The following is a 9,623-nucleotide window of genomic DNA, read 5'->3' on the forward strand; positions in this document are numbered from 1 at the left end:
ACAGAACGGGAAATTCTCAGCTCCATTAACATAGTTGTCTGTGTGCGTCCTGAAGAAAACTCACCATCGTACCACGCGGTGACGATAAACATTTTTTTGATTCTTGATAAATCAAAGCGTGAAAATGTGCGTCTCCCTGAATAAAGTTTGGAGTCATTAGAGGAGGCTTCAGTTGTGAAATCGCCTTCATGCAGCACCTCTTCCTGTGCGATCATTTCAGGAATGGGATTCATGTTTACCAAAGAGTAGCAGGAGTAAGGACTTAATGCGGGGGTGTCCAGCTGCCGCCCTGCAGCCGTCAGGTGCGTCCTTTCTCCAGCACCGCTGCATCAAACGAAGGACTAGCAGAGCCAGATGACTGAAGGCTGCTGATCGGGTCCGGCCATTTTATTCAGGCGTGTTGGAGAGGGAAGCAGCTAAATCAGGGGTGTTCATACTTTGTGTCACATTATCAAAGCAAAAGGACTCATGGGTCACATAAAAAATATATTTTTTAACTAAACAGTGTTTTAACAGAGAAACATGATCATATGTATGAATCGTTGTAGATTACGTCACATTAATCTATTTCAATATTTAAATAAAGACATCAAGTTTGCAAATTCTTTGTATCTGGTTCTGTTTGTAAGGATATATGGTCAGAAATTAACAGCAGTTAACCCCCAGTGGGTCGAGGCAGATGAGCCTCGACCCAGGGGAGTTTTCCTCTCTACTGTCGCTTCATGCATGCTCAGTATGAGGGATTGCTGCAAAGCCATCAACACTGCAGACGACTGTCCACTGTGGCTCTAACTTTCTGACCAACCTGGAGGATCTGATGGAGTCTGATTTTGGAAAGAACCTTGAGATGACGTGATGGAATTGGTGCTTTAGAAATAAAACTGAATTTTTTTTTTTTTTTTGAAAAGGGAAAAAAAAGGGGGGGAAAAAGGAAAAAAAATGGAAAAAAAGGGGAAAAAAAGGGAAAAAAAGGGAAAAAAAAAGGAAAAAAAAAAGAAGAAAAAAAAAGAAAAGAAATAAAACTGAATTGAAAAACTTAATTATTTTGATACAGGCAATATTTTGAGTCAACGCCCTTATCTCAAGCTGTCAAAATATACTTTACAAAATAAACCCCCATTTTTTTTCTTTTACAAGAGGCTAAATAACTGAAAACACTGCTGTTAATCTTTGACTGAGTAACCCTACAAAAAGCACCCCCACACTTAATCTGAAAAAACAAAAAACATCTGGCCAAGCAGATGGAAACTGATCCCCGGTCAATTTGGCTGAAACTAAACGTGAAACACCTTAATTTCTAAATCCTTGTTAGAGTAAAACTGTAAAGCTAGAAAATAGAACTAGTTATGGTTTCTTTGCCAGTGCATATAATCGTAATAAGTGTATTTAATGTTATGTCTTTAGTACAGAGGCCATAACGGGGGCCAGGAACATTTTTGGGGGTCCCCTGTTGACCGCTATCTAGAGCCGCCCCTGATTACATAATCTGCTGGATCTTTAGATTCAGGCACAGATCTATAATTGGAATAAAGCATTTTTTAAAGTAATCATTTTAAACTAATTGTAGATATACCTCAGTTTATCATCCTGTAGCAGGCATCGGTGCAGAAAGGTGCAACCAGAAATGGGAACATTTATTTCGTTCTTCGTCATTTTGGCTGAACTTTGCTGACAGGAATCCTCTCAAACTTTCTCTGACCTCGCTCTGTGGGTGTGTGTGGTTATCATTTCTGATAATGTCAGCTGAAAGTTACAGTAAGCTGTGTTCTGGAGGGGTTTCCAAAGAGCCAGATAAGGGTGTGTGCTGCAGGGTGGGACGCCGTGTGGGGGAGTTGGATTAAAACACGATCTGGTGGAATCTCTCCTCAGACATGCGTGACCTCTGATAAATCAGAACCAGGCTTTAAAGACGTCAGGTTGGGTAACGCACAGCAGGGCCCAGGAGGGGTGACGCCCTGGTGAGACACCGGTGGAGGAAGGAAACCAGACCTGTGGGACCAACTCTTTCTCTTTGTTTTCACACCGAAACTCTTTAATCTCCAGCAATATTCAGGTTTATGACTGTGATAAATATCCAGAGCCTTCCAAAGGTTTTCATTTTGTCACCTTAAAAGTAGAAGGTAAATGTCCAAACCTGCAAAAACATGGACGTCCACCTAAACGGACAGGCCATGCAAAGGCCAGGGCTACTCTGGAGGAGCTGGAGAGGTCCTCAGCTCAGGAGGGAAAATCTGTTAACAGCAGGGGCGGTTCTAGCCCAGATTTACCAGGGGGGCCAAGGTGGGGCAATAAAACAGGGCAATACTCAAAGGTTTAACAATATTAAGTGAGCCACTTGTGGCTCTGGAGCTGCAGGTTTCAGACCCCTGACCCAGCCGATGAAAACTGTCATCCCAGCTCAATACGGCTGAAGCTAAACATGAAACATTAACTTTGAAATCCTTGTTAGAGTGAAACTGTGAAGGTAAAATAGTAAAACTAGTCAAAGTGACCATTCAGTTTGGGTTTCTTTGCCAGTGCATATAATCATAAAATCTTTAGGGGCCATAACAGGGGCTAGGACCATTTCTACAGGGGCCCTGGCCCCTGTTGGCCCCTGTCTAGAACAGTCCCTGGTTAACAGGGTATAGAAAAGTGGCATGGAGACAAAAAGCCAATAGAGGTGTTTGCAGTTCGCAACAGGCTACGGTAGGGACAACTAATATGCTCAGATCGGACGAGACAAAGACCTGAACTTTCTGCACAGATGAAAACCAACACACCATCTCCACAGTGAGACATGGTGGTGGCAGCATCATGATGAGGCTTTTCTTCAGCAGGAACAGGGAAGCTGGTCGGCGTCAGTGGAAGACGGATGGAGTTAAATCCAGGAAGATCCTAGAAGAAAACCTGTCTGAGGCTGCAGGAGACCTGAGACTGAGGTGGAGGTTCATCTTCCAGCAGGAGAACCACCCTGAACATGCAGCTGGAGATATTATGGGATGGTTTAGATCAGGGGGTTCCTAGTCCAATACGCTAGAGCTTCCAGATGCGTCCCTGCTCCAACACACCTGGATCAAATAAACGGCTCATTATGAACAAAATAGCTGTTGGAGGGTTCCTCTCAAGCCCTGGTTTGGTTCAAAGCATACTAATTTCTTTGAATGGTCTAGTCAAAGTCCAGACCTGATTCCAACTGATAATGTGTGAAAAAGCATCTTCACAAACATCATCCAGTCTCACTGAGTTTAACCCATTTTATGACAAAAAGGTTGGTGCGTTGATGCTTCAAAAGCAGCTGCAGAACCTCTGCAGAACCTCTGAAGACCTGCAGAGGAAGGTGGTTCTTCAAGAGGTCCACTGCAGGGGGGCGACTACAGACGCACGGCACACTTTTCAGAATTTTATCTCTCAACAATGTGTCAAAACCTAGAAATAATCTTCCTCCCACTGCATGGTTCTGTCCCATAAAATCCCAGTTAGACACATCGAAGCTTCTGCTTGTTACCTGCCAACAGGTGAGAAGGTCTTGTCCTGTAAGAATACGAGAACTTTTAAACTCAACAGGAAGAGGTGGAGAACACGCCCCCCCCCGTATTGAATTGTGACCCGGTGACGCTGCAGACGCGTTCTGGCAGATTTGATCAACCTTCAGTCTGCAGAGTGTTCTGTGTTCTCCTACGTCCGAATTAACCTGGTTATCTGGATCCAGATTAGACGCACAGAACCAGATGACATGTTGCAGGGAGATGAAAATCGGGTCTGCTGGAAGGCCATGTGGTCAGCTGCTTGTCGTCATCGTGTCTTCCAGGTAAACAGACAGGACGCTCGTTACGCCGGAGCAGAGAAAGACGCAGAGACTCTGATGCACAAAGGAAACCATCAGATAAATAAAACAGGGAGAACAGCCATAAAGGTCCAGATCGTTGAAGGTTCCCCTGGAGTTCATGTGCAGGATGACCTGCCCTTTTCTAACCTCTTAGGAAAACTTAATCATGATGATTGTGAGCAAACAGCAACACATGTGGAAACCTGTTGCACAACATTAAGAAATCCCTGCAACAGAGTTCATTTAGCCGAACGTCTCGCCCCGTTCCAGCGAATCCTGCGGAGCTTTCCAGGAGGAAGAACTGCCTCCACCCAGCAGATGAGACCCTTTGGGACCCCGCTGAGGTCCTTCTGCCCTTATGAGGAGCTCCCAGCTCAGAGAAGGAATATGTGCTGAATTTCACAGACATCTCAGAACACAAGTATGCACATAATAGTATTTCCAGTATGTCAGGATTCTCCCAGGACTCGGGGGGCCGGACCAGTCAGCGTTGCGTGGCTCTGACACTCAGACACAGGAAGTTTCCCAAAGCAGCTGTAATTTCATTCAGACTCTGGTTTCTCTCATGACTTGGCTCTAATATGAAACAATACGGGCCCCACGTGGCTACAGCTGGACCGATGCCGCCATCTAGTGGCAGCGCCTGATAATGAAACCTAGAAACTGCAGCCAAGATGCCAGCCAGGGGCCCCTGCTGTCTCTGAGCGAAACGGGTGTGGCCCTAAAGATCTGGGCTCTGTCAGGGGACAAAGCTGCAGAAGCTGAGCTCAAAGACTGACTCACAAATATTTATCCTATTTTTACTGCCACAGTGAACACGGTGACGAGTTTCATCATTAACGTGTTCGGTTGATTCTTATCGATCAGAATAAAAGACAATAAAACAACTTTATTTCTAACTTTTGTGATTAAAATTAAAACAAATTGGTATTTCGTTGTCTATGCATAATAAAACCAATAAAGAATAAACATATAAGAATAAGTTAATTCTAGGCTAAAGAACATAAATGCTAAAAATTTTAATTAAATAAACATGCAAATATCAACGATTATAAACCGTTTTAGCCATCTCAATAACTATTAGAACATGAGGTTTGATGCAAACCATTTAAAAAATGTTTAAAGTTTATTTAAAATCTGTCTTCATAACAAAATCATGAAAAACAGTAGAGAATGGTAAGTTTTTACATATTTAGTGTACATGAAATCAAATAAACCATAACTCTGTCTGAAGATCAATATTCATAAAGTATTTTATTGTGGAATGATCAATACTAAATTTGGAACTTTTGTTAGAATACTGGAAAAAATTCAATACTTTTTTAGGGATGTGTATGGTGGCCCTGAGGTGCAAAGCACTACAACATTAAGGAAAGCGTTAAAACATTAAACCAGAAGAGGTACGTTCCAGTGGGAGACCTAAGAAATCGCTGATTGGACTACAGCTCGTTTTTACTTTTGAACCGGAAGTTATTCTGGCTTTACTGTGTTTTTTTAAAACATGAACGTTATCGGTGATCCAAACCGTAAGATTCAGTCTAAAACGCCACTTAGCCTGTTTATTAGTTTTGTTTTAATTAATTATGCTTTTTTTAACTACGTGCGCTGTGTTTCTGTACCTCAACGCTCTGGTCTGCTCCTCTCCCCTCGGACCTAGGGGCTTTTATCAGTGGCCAGCCCTATCACCAGTGGCGGCGGCAGCTGATTTTGCCGGGGCTTCAGCCCCAAATGTTTTGAGTGAAGCCCCGAATGTAATGACCACGCCCGCCGACAGGGGGGAAAAACGGGTCAGTTCTCCCGGGCCCAGGACAGAGGGGGGGGGGGGGGGGGGGGGGCAAAACTGACACATGGTCAGAGTGTCAGTCAGCACATGCGCGACTGCGCCAGCTTCAGTCTCCCAGTCGTCACGGCACACTGCTGCTCCCCCTCCCCTCTCGTACATGGCTCAGCGCCGCCAGTCAATCAGCACGCAGGCTCAGCCTGGCCCGCCCACTCAGCTCTCACACAAACAACCACGCTGGGCCCTCTCTGTCTCTCCGTCCGAGAGACTCGGACAGAGACCACAGCAGCGGAAAAACTTGAAGAGGGAAAGAAGCGCCGTTTGGCTTTATTTTAATACCATAAATGAAATCAAGCTGTATGTTTTGTAAAAAGCCGGTTAAATTCAGTGGAAACACAACGATTTTATATAAGCACGTGAAAAACAATGAGCGAGAAAACATCAAGCGACAGAAACGGAGAGACGAGACTACTCTGATTGCCCCGACAGACACAGACCCACGTCACTGACTGAGACGTTTCAGTCCTCCATGGAACATCCAGGTAGATCAGAGTGGTCATCTTCAGCAGCAGTTCATGTTAACTTTCAATGTAGATATTATCTATCATATGTTACTGGAGCCCACACAGAAAATTTTATTAAGACCTTGAAAAGAACCCAGTACATATATCCTATTAAAAAGTGTTATTTAAGACAAGGTAACATTAGATAATGCTGTCATGATATTTTTCTAGGATGAACCCGGACACAGCAAGCACACACAGAGCTAGTTCTTAGAAGAGAGTTTATTGAACAGGGTGGATGATGGATGACGAGAAGAACCTGAGTCTTTTAACTGACGGAGGTGTAGGGTGCAGAAGCTGGCCGGCAGGAGGAGTGCAGAGAGACTGACCGGGAAAAACTCTGGAGCCAAAGACTTGAGACCAGGACGGAGCATCAGAGCCGAGGACTTGAGACCAGAACATCAGAGCCGAGGACTTGAGACCAGAACATCAGAGCCGAGGACTTGAGACCAGAACATCAGAGCCGAGGACTTGAGACCAGAACATCTGAGCCGAGGACTTGAGACCAGAACATCAGAGCCGAGGACTTGAGACCAGATCATCAGAGCCGAGGACTTGAGACTGGAACAGCTCTCCAGGAGTTGAGAACATGAGTGGTAACAAAGCTGAGCTGGATCTAGGCAGTGACTGGAACAAAAACAAGCTGAAGGAAAGTCTATTGGCTGACTGGAACAAAAGAAACAAAGTTGAAGGAAGTCTTCTGGCTAACTGTAACAAAAAAAAAACTGAGCTGACAAAGGATTCTTGCAGACACTGAGCGGAGTGAACAATATGGACCGGCAACAAGAACATAATGAGGTGAGTCTTATAAAGAGGTGAGCACAGGTGGCAACAGATCAGGGTTAATTGCAGCCTGACAGGTGACGGGAATAAAGACTAATTAGTGTCCAGAGGTGTGACTAATAGCTGAGCGAGGGAGAGCTGAATGAACTGCAAAATAACAAGAAAGAAGCCAGACAAAACTTATACCATGACAAATGCTTTATTTATCCCACGACGGGGAAATTTATTGGATTAAAGCAACAGGCAGGTGCACACAACACAGACAAAACTACATACGGTTGAAATATATAAGAAGTGGATTAGGGAAAAACACTATGAACGTTATTATTATTATTATTTAATTGTAATAATAAAATAAAAATCACAAAACCCGAAAGGTCAACAGTTTCATGATACATCAAGCTTAGGGACTGGCTGATATACAGCAGGTCAAAAAAGGCCATATTTTGGCTGCAGTGCTGTTCTCTTATGAAGAAAAGATCAACTAGTGCACTAAATTCAATAGGTTGAAAATATCCAATATAAAATACAAAGATTTCCAGGGCATGAAGTATACAGTTAAGTTGACTTTGTTTTGGTATGTGTGTGTGTATTGAGAGAGAGAGAGAGAGAGAGAGAGAGAGAGAGAGAAAGAGAGAGCGAGCGAGAGAGAGAGAGAATGTGTTTGTGCATAATGTTAAAGATGTATTTGACTGAAAGTAAATTGTTACTCTAATAATAATAAAAAAACACTTCGAGTGATCCTGTATTTACATAAAATGGTCTGGGTTAAGCCCCGGATGTCCTTCAAAGCTGGAAACGCCCCTGCCTGTCACTACGTTTAATGTCTTTCCACTCCTACCAAAATGTCCCAATTAAAACCAATAGTAGAGTCAGTAGCTGTGTTTCATGCTCTTTTCTTTTTAACGACACAGAACCAGTGGCGCTTCAGTGGGTGTGGTGCCTTGGTTTGAATTCAGATGTGCAAAATTACGTTACATATAATTTAGGTGTGCACTTTTAAGGGTCATTTCAAGAAACTTGTAACATCAGGAGCTTCAGCTCAGACCCATTATTTCTTCTCTTGCCTCTAAAGAAGCCCTTTACAGTCTTTATTTATGCATTTTGCCCACTGTTTATCCCTTGCGTGCACCGCACCAGGGTAAAATAGAGCAGCTGGATCATTTGTAAAGACGCAGTGTGAAGCCCTGTATGATTTAAGGGTTGCAACTGAGGGGAAAATGTTGGACCTTCTAGGCTTGATCAAACTCCGCCTCATTCACAAATTAGACCAACATTGATAGATTAATGATAAGCTGTAGTTTCATTATCAACTACAATAGTATAAAAAAAGAAAAAAATCGGTTGCAGTTACAACAACACAACCATCATAACAAAGGTTGTGGAAATAAAATTATCGCGTCTACCTCCAATACCCCCCCCCCCCTTAGCAGCTGAGCTTCTAAACATCTACCAGCACTGACGCGCATGACGCTCTGCCGCAGCCTCCGCTGCTGCTAAGGGGGAGTTGGGTATTAGAGTTAAAAAAAAGCATAATTAATAAAAACGAAACTTATAAACAGGCTAAGTGGCGTTTTAGACTGAATTTTACCATTTGGATCACCGAGAACGTTCATGTTTTTAAAAAACACAGTAAAGCCAGAATAACTTCTGGTTCAAAAGTAAAACCGAGCTGTAGTCCAATCAGCGATTTCTTAGGTCTCTCACTGGGACGCACCTCTTCCGGGTTTCTTAATGTTGTAGTGCTTTGCACCTCAGGGCCACCGTAGATGTGAGATCTATCAGCATTAACATCGTTGTCAGCCGATATTAATCATGTTTTAACATATCGGTATCGTCCCGATAAGTAAAACTGGGCCGATATTAACAACCGATGTTATTTCCATCTATTTGTCATTTGTGTTTGAGGAGGAGTCATGCGTTTGTTGTTGTTTAGGCCATGAGACAGTGATGCATCGCAGCCATGATTGTGGAGGTTTTAAATGAAGCTCAGATGTGATGTCAGCAGTGTGGTTATTTTTCTCGGTGTCGAAAGAAGACATACGAATGGTAGCGTGTAAATCTAGACTCACATTCAGAAATTCAGTTAGCAGAGTTTTCAGTCGGGACAAAACTGATCAAAATTTAATCATCCCAGAAACATAAACATGTGTATTTATTCATACACATATCGGTAAGAATCGGTTATCGGACATAACAGCAGTATTAATATTTGATATCGATATCAGCCTAAATTTCCATATCAGTGCATCCCTACTTTGTTTTGTTCTTGTAGAGTTTGCATGTTTCTGCTCCCTTTGGGTTATGAATATAAACTTGGTTTCCTTATTAGCATTTGGTTCTTGTCTGAATGAGGAGGAACGTCGTTTGGGCGACACGTCAGAAGCTCAAATGTTGTCACTGCAGACCTGGACTTCCTGCAGCAGCTGTGCCGGTCCAGAAAGTAAACGCCTGGTGCTTCTGTGGCTCTCAGAGAAAATTCCTCTAGTTTAATGCCATTCCCTGTTTGTTGAAGGAATCACTCAGTCCTGGAGGCCTGTCCCATCTCTCCTGTCTGGAAGTGACTTCAGGTTCAACTTGATCAGCAGCTTGGTGGGATGTCGGCGTTCTGTGGTCGTATTTGGGTGTCTGCGTCAACGCTGTTTCCTTTTAGCACTTAATTAGAACTGTAATTACGTTCTGTGAGGAG

The sequence above is a fragment of the Fundulus heteroclitus genome, chromosome 20, assembly GCF_011125445.2.
Source record: "Fundulus heteroclitus isolate FHET01 chromosome 20, MU-UCD_Fhet_4.1, whole genome shotgun sequence".
Lineage (NCBI taxonomy): Eukaryota > Metazoa > Chordata > Actinopteri > Cyprinodontiformes > Fundulidae > Fundulus > Fundulus heteroclitus.